Here is a 12,070-nt window from a genome sequence, read left to right on the forward strand (position 1 = left end):
ATTCATGGAACATCTTTATTTATCGTTCATTCATTAAAGATATTTTTTCTGGATATAGGATTCTGGGTTGATAATTCTTTAAAATTTGGGAAAAAAATTGCTTCCTTTTAACGACTATGGTTTCTGATGAGAAATATATAGTTATTCAAATTGTTGTTCTTCTATAGTTAATCTGTCATTTTCATTCTGTCTGCTTCAATATTCTTTATTTGTGTCGTTTTTCAGCAATTTGATTATGGTAGGTGTGGGCTTGTATTTCTATGAGGTTATTTTGATAGTCCTTGATCTTAAATAAGTTGGTTTATGATTGTTACCAGTTTGGGGAAGCTTTCAGCCATTAATTTATCTAAGAATATTTCAACACTAGACTCTTTTACATCTATTTATGGGACTCAGGTGACACAAATGTTAGACCTTTGATATTGTCTCTAAGTCTCTGTTCATATTTAAATGACATCTCTTTTTGAAAATTAATTGACCACCTATTAACACTTAAATGAGAGAACTAGAAATGTTATAGAATTTTTAACAGATAGTGAAATTAGTATATATCAGGATCTTTGTTTTACATGAAAAGCATGGTCAGAGGAAAATTCAGAGTCTTACAGTCTTATCAATAACAACTAAAAATAATTAAAAATAATTAAATTTATAGCTCAAAAAGCTTAAAAAACAAGGTAAATCAAAATGAAATATAAAGAAGGGCATAATAAATGTAAAATAAGAATGTAGAATGTAGTAATGATGTAGAAAAGAGAAAAAATTGTTTCTTGGTTTCTTGAAAAATATTGATAGATGTACCACTAGCTAACATAATAAAGAAAAAAGGAGAAATCAAAGACATATAAAATAAAAAATTATAAGGGAAAATAACTATTGAATCAGAAGAAATGTCAAAAATCATTCAACCTAGTTTACAGGCTTCTATGGAAGTAAATTTTAAAACTTTATGAAATGAATAATTTCCTGAGGAAATAGTTGTTACTCATATTGACAGTAGTAGAGACAGAAAGCCTAAAGAGACCAGTTTTCTTAGAAGAAAGGGAAAAAGTTATCACCTAGTCCACCAGAAAAGAACACAGCTCAGATGACTTCATAGGAGAATTCTACCAAACTTTCAAAGACCAGATTGTTCCATTGGTCTATAAATTGTTTTAGAGTATTGAAAATTAAGGAAAACTACTTAATTATTTAGATAAAGCAAGTATAACTTTTAATCTAAGCATTATTAAAACAGTATGAAAAATGAAAAGTATAGAATATTATTACTTATTAATATAATAGCAAACAGATCAAGCATATTAAGAAAATAATACTCTATGATCAGGAAGATGTTATCCCAAGAATACAAAGTTGTTTGAATATTATTAGGTTCATAAAGATAATATATAATACCAGTAGTTCTAAAAAGGAAGCTCAATGATTCTCTCTGTAGATGCCAATAAGAAGCCTCTGAAAAAATTCAATACCCATTCTTGATATAATAGAAATTGATAGATAGTTTCCTAATGGAAGAAACAGTAGTACTTCCACTAATATCAGGAACTAGCTAAGGTTGTGCACTCTCTTCACTATTATTCAACATTTTACCAGAAATATTAACCAATGCAATGATAAGAGAAATTCATTAATGGCATAGGGAATGGAAAAGAGGATATAATATTATTTCTATTTTCATATAGTATAAAAGTGTGCCTGGAAAACTTACAGAATCAATGGTAAAAATAACTCAAATAATAAAATATTTTATTAGGGGAGTAGGCTGTAAAACTGACATAAATAAATCAGTAGTCTTCATTTACACAAATATAACCAATTAGAGGATACAATGGTAGAGAAAACCCCATTAACTATAGCAACAAAGAGGATACAATGCTTAGGAATACATTTTTTTTAAAATTGCAGAACAATTTTTTTTTTTAATTTATTTATTTATTTATTTATTTATTTATTTATTTATTTATTTATTTATTTAACACTTTTATTGAGTTATAGTCATTTTACAATGTTGTGTCAAATTCCAGTATAGAGCACAGTTTTTCAGTTATACATGAGCATATATATATTCATTGTCACATTTTTTTCTCTGTGAGCTACCATAAGATCTTGTATATATTTCCTTGTGCTATACCATATAATCTTGTTTATCTATTCTACAATTTTGAGATCCCAGTCTGTTCCTTCCCACCCCCCGCCCCCTTGGCAACCACAAGTTTGTATTCTATGTCTATGAGTCTGTTTCTGTTTTGTATTTATGTTTTATTTTGTTTTGTTTTTTAGATTCCACATATGAGCGATCTCATATGGTATTTTTCTTTTTCTTTCTAGCTTACTTCACTTAGAATGACATTCTCCAGGGACATCCATGTTGCTGCAAATGGCGTTATGTTGTCGGTTTTTATGGCTGAATAGTATTCCATCACTTCTTTATCCAGTCATCCATTGATGGACATTTAGGCTGTTTCCATGTCTTGGCTATTGTAAATAGTACTGCTATGAACATTGAGGAGCAGGTGTCTTTTTGAAGTAGGGTCCCTTCTGGATATATACCCAGGAACGGGATTACTGGGTCATATGGTAAGTCTATTCCTAGTCTTCTGAGGAATCTCCATACTGTTTTCCACAGTGGCTGTACCAACAGCATTCCCACCAGCAGTGTAGGAGGGTTCCCTTTTCTCCACAGCCTCTCCAGCATTTGTCATTTGTGGACTTCTGAATGATGGCCATTCTGGCTGGTGTGAGGTGATACCTCATTGTAGTTTTGATTTGCATTTCTCTGATAATTAGTGATATTGAGCATTTTTTCATGTGCCTATTGATCATTTGTATTTCTTCCTTGGAGAATTGCTTGTTTAGGTCTTCTGCCCATTTTTAGATTGGGTTGTTTGTTTTTTTCTTATTAAATCGTATGAGCTGCTTATATATTCTGGAGATCAAGCCTTTGTCAGTTTCATTTTCAAAAATTTTCTCCCATTCCATTGGTTGTCATTTTGTTTTACTTATGGTTTCCTTTGCTGTGCAGAAGCTTGTAAGTTTCATTAGGTCCCATTTGTTTCTTCTTGCTTTTATTTCTATTGCTAGGGTAGACTGTGTTAGGAGAACATTTTTGAGATGTATGTGAGACAATGTTTTCCCTATATTTTCTTCTAGGAGGTTTATTGTATCTTGTCTTATGGGTAAGTCTTCGATCCATTTTGAGTTCATTTCTGTGTATGGTGTAAGGGATTGTTCTAGCTTCATTGATTTACATGCTGCTGTCCAGGAATACATTTACCAAAAAAACAGTACAAAACTTATATGAGATGAGCTTTTGAATCCTTGTAAAAGACACACACAGAGGCTCTAACAAATGGAAAGATATCCCTTGTTTTTGATAGGAATACCCAGTATCATAAAGATATCAGTTTTTACTAAATTAATGTTTAATTTTAATGCAATCTCAGTGAAAAATACCAAGATACTTCTTTATGGAACTAGACAAGTTGATAGCTAAACTTCATATGGAAAAATGATCATTCAAGGATCTCCAAGAAGACACTAAAAATGAAAAGCTACAAGGGGTACCATCCCTACCATAAATTAAAATGCACTATAGAGCCTCTATAATTAAAACAATGTGAAACTGGCTTATGAATAGACTTACCAGTGGAATAGAACATAAAATCCAGAGATAGGCCCAAATAAAAATGGATTGGAACTTTGGTATATGTTAAAGGTGGGATCCCAATAACCCAATACATTGGGGCAAAAAAAATGGTACTTGGATAACTGAAAAGCCATTTGGGAAAAAAATAAGATAAAATTAGATATACACTTCACACCATATAGAAGAATAAAATTTAAATAGAATAGGAATCGGTGGAGGGTAGGTATAGCTCAGTGGTAGAGTGCATGCTTAGCATGCATGAGGTCCTGGTTTTAATCCCCAGTACGTCCATTAAAAGAAAGGAAGGAATGAAGGAATGAAAAAAGAAGGAAGGAAGGAAATCCAAGTTACACCCCTAAAAGAAACAAACAAAAAATGGATCAGGAATCTAAATACTAAAAGCACCATAAAAGTGCTAGAAGCAAATACAAGTGAATTCCTCTTTAGCCTGGGTATAGGGAAGAACTTTTAAACAATGATTGAAAATCCAGATGCAATGAAAGAAAAAAATTGAGAAATTTGACTATATAAAATTTTTAAAAAGATAACTTCTGCATGGCCAAAAAAAAAAAAAAGTCACACCACTATCATAAATAAAATCAAAATTCAGCTGGCAAATTGGGGAACATATTCGCAACATAAATAACAGACTAAAGGCCAAAATCCCAAATATAGAAAGAACTCTTAAAAATTTAGGGATGGAAGATGAGAGGTTCTGTTTCTGAAAGCATACTTTAATTATGTCTCTACAGTTTGCTTTTGGGTTTTGGGCTTTATCACTCTCAAATACAAATAGAACTACCTCATTCTGTTTAATTATTTCATAGGAGAGCATTCCACAGTGTGGGACAGTTAATGAACCATTTAGCTTTTGAGAATATTAATTGATTCAGCATATATCTATTCAGTACCTACTATGTATCAGTCACCATTGGATACCCTAGAAAACAATAAGGAAAAAAATAGTCTCTGCTCTCATGGAGCTGATATTTTAATAGTGGGGACAGACAAGAAATAAATGCATAATCTAGTATAAGAATCCTTTCCTGCCCTTCACATCCCACCCTAGCTTCTCTTCTGTATCTCCTTCAAGATCAAGGTAGCAGGTTACCCTGCCTGCCTTCACCCACACCTCTGGTAGTCATTCCATACCCTCTGCCCAATCAGATGATTTCTGACCTACTGTGTTACCAGTACATCTTTGGTCCCTACCAGTGACCTCCAATGTGAACATGTCAGTGGGTGTTTGTTAGTCCTCACCTCATCTTAGTTAAACTCTGTCCATTCATTGACACTTAGTCACATTCTCTTCTCTCTTGTTTTTTAATTCCCTCTCGGGCCACTATTCTTCAGTATTCTTTGATGAAGACTGAATAGTAAAACCCGTCTCACCAACTCCAACCCTGTATATCCAATTGACTGCTAGACTTTTCCACTGTAATATCTTTGCTGCACCTCAAATTCAGTGAGAGGATAAATGAACTCATTTTCTTTCACATACTGAGTTTCTCTTAGTTTTCAGTCTCCTATTTGTGTTCACAGGTTTCCATAGATGGCTTCTGATGAGTGATGACTCTCTATTCACAACTTTGTGTAGTCATTTTCCACACTGAATATGGGGTGGCTCTGTGATAAAGAATAAAGAAGTGATGACATGCCATTTCCAGACTTAAGCTTTAAGAAAGTCTGACAGCTGCCCATTTCACACCACAGGGGGTCCTGAGATGCTCTATAAGAAGATCAGTTACCTTATTATAAAGAACAATTAGAGTCAGCCTAGTGAGGGAGAGGCTCTGACACTCCATAAAGAGAGAGAGAGAGAGGCCTCAGAGTCCCAGTTGAGTCTGGCTTTCCAACTATCCCCTGCCAAGGATGCAGGTATATCTACATAAACTGTCATAGAGTTTTTCCAGACTGGTCAAACCCTTGGATGACTGCTGACCCAGCCAATATCAAGAGGAGCAGAAGAAAAATCCAGCACATAATCTAAGAAGTAATAAAACAGTGATTGTTTGAAGCCACTGTCTATGCATCATCTTACCTAATATCTACCAGCATACAACCCATACAAGCATACAACAAAATCCTTCTCTCCATTAGAGACCAACATCTGCTCAGCCCTGCCTATACCAGGGTCTTCTCATCACGTTAAGCAGGATACTCTACACATTCCTGCTCCTACCAGGGGGGTCCTCTTTCGTGTAGGTAGGCTTCTAGCCATTCTTACCCACACCTAACTTTCCAGCACCACTGTGTACAGAGTCATGGTTCAATTTCATCCTGAATCTCTGTCGCAGGTATGTTCCTTTTTAATTTAAGTTTTATTATATCACTCCTCTGTCATACATAGGGATTCTACAGATAGGTATATAACAAAATTTTCCATGTGTGCCTTATACACAGCAGATAGGATTTACTGTACTGACTCTAAAGGGAAAGAGGGCCATTTCTCTTATAATGAGTGTTATTACTATAAATTAATTATTCAATTCAACATCTCTTGATGTCTACTAGATTTCAAGAAGTGGTCTGAAATTTGGATATGCAAAGACCAATCACTCAAGGCCCCATCTTTCAAAGATCAGACATCTCAGTGAAAGAAGCAATCATCCAGGCATATAGGCCTTACAGGATAAGTTACTTATTCAAGGTCATGGAACAGAAGTGGTAGTATTAAATTGTTCACTCTAATTCTGCCAGTCTATGGTCCCACGCAGTTGTTCTAAACAAAGTTTCCTCTTATGAGCTTCTCCGTTTTAACTTATCTTACTTCTCCTGGCTCTGCATGCCCATAAATTATTAAAATATGCACAATAAGTTAATAGACTCGGATCAGGAGGCAGCTTCCAAGAAAAGATTGCTGGATGCCTCTCTGTGTTTTCCCGGAGAAGAATTCTGGATGTCAAGCTCCGCCCATCTACAAGTGGTAGAGGGATCTAAGGCAGGCCTTTCGCCTTCCCTTTCCTAGCTGATAGCTGTTCCAGGATAACTGTTTTCTCATAGTCATTTAAGGAGTAATGACAGAAGGGACAGCTCTGGCTCTCAAGCTTTTAAAATTATCCTCAGAGAGGGCCTCTAATGCTTCTGTCATGGTCCAAGCTGCCTAATCCTTTCTGATGTATAAAAAGGTAGTTGGACCCCAAGCTGGTTAGTTTCAGCATAGATCCTCTGAACTCTGATCTAGGTTTTTGAGGGATGCTACAAACTTGTGAGTTCCTGGATTTTCCAAGTGGCCTCCTATGTTGGCAGGAATATGACTTTGTTCTCAGGAGTGACATCTACATCTCAACAACTGTAGCATAAGCAGTGTTTCCATGGTAAATGGGAAAAGGCCCACATTTGGAGTTCAGGAGGCCTGGATATGAATCTGAGTTCTACCACTTAACTACCTAACTTGCGTAACTCATCTCAGCCTGTTTCTTCAACAGTAGAAGGGGAATAATAATATCCTCCTCATAGGCCTTTGGAAAATCACAAATGTAGAGAGTACACAGTTGATATTCAGTGTCAGTTGTCATAGAAATGAGAGATCTATGCTGTACTTTTATATTGTTGAGTTCCTTGGGGCACAGATCCTGTGTGAATCATATTTGTGTCCTTCAAACTCCTAGCACAATGTTTAAAATCAAGTGTCTGAATGTTTGTGGAGCAAAGCTGACCAGGCCTCAGTTTTTACATCTGAAAAACCAAAGAGCAGTTCAACTCTGATTTTTTTTACTGTTTTTTTACAGTATACAGGTATACCCCTGTTTTATCGCATTTCACTTTATTGAGCTTGGCGGATACTAAATCGAAGGTTTGCGGCAACCCTGCATCGAGCCAAGTCTGTCAGTGCTATTTTCCAACAACATTTGCTCATTTCATTTATCTGTGTCACATTTTGGTAATTCTTGAAGTATTTCAAACTTTTGCATTATTATTATATTTGTTTTGGTGATCTTTGATGTTATTTTTGTGACTTGCTGAAGGCTCAGATGGTGGTTAGTGTTTTTTAGCAATAAAATATTTTTACATTAAGGTATGTACATCATTTTTTAGACATAATGCTATTGTGTACTTAATAGATTATAGTATGACTTTTATAGACACTGGGAAACCAAAAAAATTGTGTGACTTGCTTTATTGTGATATTTGCTTTATTGTGGCCGTCTGGAACTGAACTCACAATATCTCTAAGGTATGCCTGTAAACTACTCATATGCCATGTTGATACTAATCTGTTATTCATGAAGTAAAATGTTGCTGTGTGTCATGATGATTTTCATTTGTGCCGTTGAGCTACATGGGACAAGGGCTTGACTGCAGCCTTTCTGATCCTCTAATCCAGACAGGGCAATACGCAAAGGCTAAAAGATTTGGTCTCTTACAACATCTGCTCTTTTTTTAAGAGCAGAGAAATATAGATCTGAGAATCACCTCAGCAGACTCCCCCTCAGGGTGCATTGCCTAGCACTGGGCCATACACACGATCCTAAATCAGTCAAAGAGAAGGAAAGTCTTGCGAAAGAGGAGGAGTATGTGTAGAAAGCCATTGGAAAGCTTTTATATTCTGGTGTTTTCTCTCAGGCTTCCATATCTGTACATGTTCCTGGAAGGAGCTCTTTCCCATGGGGTAATTCTGGCTTCAGATTACAAGGGTAAGGCTTGAATAAACTAGTGATCACTTGTCACAGAAATCCCAAAAGGCATGGAGATACTGCTGCAATATTGAGTTCTCTGAAATATGACAGATTTGAGACATGCTCACTAGTGGCACAGTGATAGTTAATGCTTATTGAATATTCATCATGAGACAAACACTTTTCTTAATGCTTTAATCATATTAATTAATGATCAAAGCAAGCTCCCTATTAGTTTGGGTATAGATATTACCCAATTTTATCAAGAAAGATATTGATGGAGAAGTTCAGTGACATGCTGACAGTCATTCAGCACACAAACAGTAGAAGCAGGATTTTTACCCAGTCTTGCTCCAAAGCTCAACCTCATAACCACTGTGGCACATGGCTTCTACTCCAATGGCTAGGACAGGAGAGATGCACAGATTCGTTTATTATTTGGGGGAGGTCAGTAAGACCCTGTGCAAAGGGCATGGATAATGTTACTAATAATGTGCCTTCTGATTTTCTCTGGGGACAAATGAGAGAAAATAGCATGATTAGCACCTGGAATTTATGTAGAAGCCCAATGAATGATAAATGGATGAATGAATAGAAATAGCCCAATGAATGAATAGAAAAAAGACAAAAGAAGAAAACCTTTTTTGTGTGTGTTCAGAGTGGTAATAAACTAACAATGGGATATGACCAAGTAATCCCACTCCTGGGCATCTATCCAGAAGGAACCCTACTTCAAAATGACACCTGCACCCCAATGTTCATAGCAGTACTATTTACAATAGACAAGACATGGAAACAGCCTAAATGTCCATCAACAGATGACTGGATAAAGAAGTAGTGGTATATTTATACAGTGGAATACTATTCAGCCATAAAAACTGACAACATAACACCATTTGCAGCAACATGGATGCTCCTGGAGAATGTCATTCTAAGTGAAGTAAGCCAGAAAGAGAAAGAAAAATGCCACATGAGATCACTCATATGTGGAATCTAAAAAAAAAAAAATAAATACAAAACAGAAACAGAGTCATAGACATAGAATACAAACTTGTGGTTGCCAAGGGAGAGGGGTGGGAAGGGATAGACTGGGAATTCAAAATTTGTAGATACTGACAGGCATATATAGAATAGATAAACAAGATTATAATGTATAGCACAGGGAAATATATACAAGATCTTGTGGTAGCTCACAACCAAAAAAAATGTAACAATGAATATATATATGTTCATATATAACTGAAAAATTGTGCTCTACACTGGAATTTGACACAACATTGTAAAATGACTATAACTCAATAAAAAATGTTAAAAAAAACTAACAATGGGAAAATAAGACTGCCAGATTATTATTTTTAAACTTTTAAATTTTTAATTGGATTAGTTTGTAAATGTCTTCTCAGACTACCCCCTGGGGTCTGGATAAGGTTTCTTCTGAAGAAGAACAATGGTCTGCTACTACACACTTTAACTGAAGGTAGATCCTGGGGCTTATGATGAGGGTACTGTAGCATTCCGAATTCTTAGACTGAGTTGAGGGAAAAGTTTTCTGACACTTCCTTTTGGGCTGGCAATATGTTTGGTCATGAATTGCAAGGTGGAAAGACTCATAGGAAATCCTGGTGGTGGAGGTGGTTGAATGGCCCCTGGCCACGTGGGGACAATCTGGGAGCAAGGTAGGAAACTGGCATAGTGAGAGATCCCATGATGGAGCTGAGGTCTATGAATGGTTCTAAGTCCTAATACTTGGGTTACACTCCTTTTCCGCAGTCGAAGAATTATCAGTACAATCTCATTAACTATTACAGCCTGGTTTCTGCTGGACAGTGGGAAATCTGGTAAAGACTCAAGCCCATGCCTGGAATAAAGGGCGTAAAGGTCAGAGAGCAGGATTCCCTCCTTGGAGGCCTGAGTGCTGATGGCTGAGGCAGTCACCAGCCTGTAACCAAAAGGCCCTATGGAGGAACATCATGAGTGTCAAAAATGGCAGAGGTAGAGTGGTGTGGCAGTAAGGCATGAAGTCCAGAGTAGATGGGACGCCAGGCGACTTTTTCACCTCACGTGGAAAGAATCAGCAGGGCCACCCCTAGCAAATCTGATTCATCAAACAAGACTATCAGACTTTGATCGGGAAGATGGCCTTGGTTTTCTTGCTTTTGTCGTTTTAACAAGGGGAGAATTACCATCAGTACAGATAAACCCTATAAAAAGACTAAAAACTGCTTCACCTTTTACTTTTGTTTTTGCTCTGTTAATCCCAAATGTAGATGATAGATCATGAAGAAAAGAGATGAGGTATTGAAATGAAGAGCAAGTCTAGGTCCTCAGGGTAGCAAGGACTGATGGTACCCAAGATTTCAGTGAAGGTCATGGGCTCTGGAGACAAACATTTCTATGGTGAAAAGTATGGCTCCACCACTAACCAGCTGAGTGGTCTAGTGATTGTTACCAAACCTCTGGGAGCCTGACTTTCTTCACCTGTCCAAAGGAGCTGATGATGGCACCCATGGTGTAGATGTGGTGAAACAGTCACTCTCAGAAACGGCTGGTAGTACTGTGAAATCATTCGATGTTTATGGAATTCAGAGATAAAATATTGCAGAACCACTGAATCAACAATGTCCCTTCAACAGTTTATTCTAAAGGAAACAGATGGACATAGATGCAAACATGAGAGTAAAAATCATTAACTAGTGCGTTGTCATTAACATGAAAAAATGCCCTAAGCATACATTGTCTCAGTTTAAAATTCATTAGTTTCTTCTGGGAGACATTTCCTGACTAAAACAAGATTATTTTCCTCCCTTCCTAGGAAGGTATGAGGCCCTTCCTGGTATCGGTTCTGAGTTGGTCTCCTAGGATCCTGGAGGGGGCTTCTGGATGGTCTGCAGAAGGCATAGTACCTGGGAGTGAGAGTGTTGTGGGTGGGAACCTTGGGCTCTGGAGTCTGTAGGTCTCCTTGAACCCCAGCACTCACACACTTCAGAAAGCACCTCCCTTCACCTCCACTGCCTCAGTGGCTCCACTTCTGTACCTTTGCACCAGCTCTGCCCTCTGCAGGAACACCCTTTCTAAACAAAGTGCTCAGAGAGGCTTTCATGGGATATGCTCCTGTGTAGCAGCCCCATGGCTTGCCCCTTCATGGGGAACTGTGCACTGAGGGACACAAACTCCTACCTTCTCTATTTCTGTGTTTTGGACTTTGCCTCCCTCCTCCTTCTCTGGACTCCCTACCTCTTCTTTGCTGACCCCTTCTTCTGCAGAGATGTAAGTTTCTGAGAGGAACTGTATATCCAGCTTCTCCATCCCTGCCATTATCCTGGACATAGGGGGAGATTGAAGAGGAAGAAGAGGGAGATGAAGGTTAGACAAGGAAGAGAAGAAAAGAGGAGGGAAAGAAGAGGGATGCGGGTGAGAAGAAGAGAGGAAAGGAGAAAGGGGGAGGGGGAGGGGGAAAGAAGAAGGAAGGAAAAAAAATAAGAGGAGGTGGAAGAGGGGAAAGGGGGAGGGCAGAGTTGATGGACCAGGTAGGGAGAGGAGGGAAGGAGAGTGGAAGGAAGGGGCCACACAGGATTAGGGTGAAGGGAGAGCATTGAGAGGGAGACAAGATGGAGAGGAGGAGCAAGTGATGGAAGACAGGGAGGATTTTATGTAGAGGGGGAGGGGGAAAGGAGAGGGAAGGAGAAAAAAGAGCTTCGAGGGGGAGTGAAGAGAAGGATAAGACAGGGGACAAGGAAGAATTTAAAAAAGAGGAGAGAGGGAAGAGGGTTGTATGGCGACGTGGGGGATTCATATGTCCGGGGAT

Source organism: Camelus dromedarius, chromosome X (assembly GCF_036321535.1).
Source record: "Camelus dromedarius isolate mCamDro1 chromosome X, mCamDro1.pat, whole genome shotgun sequence".
In the NCBI taxonomy this organism is placed as follows: domain Eukaryota; kingdom Metazoa; phylum Chordata; class Mammalia; order Artiodactyla; family Camelidae; genus Camelus; species Camelus dromedarius.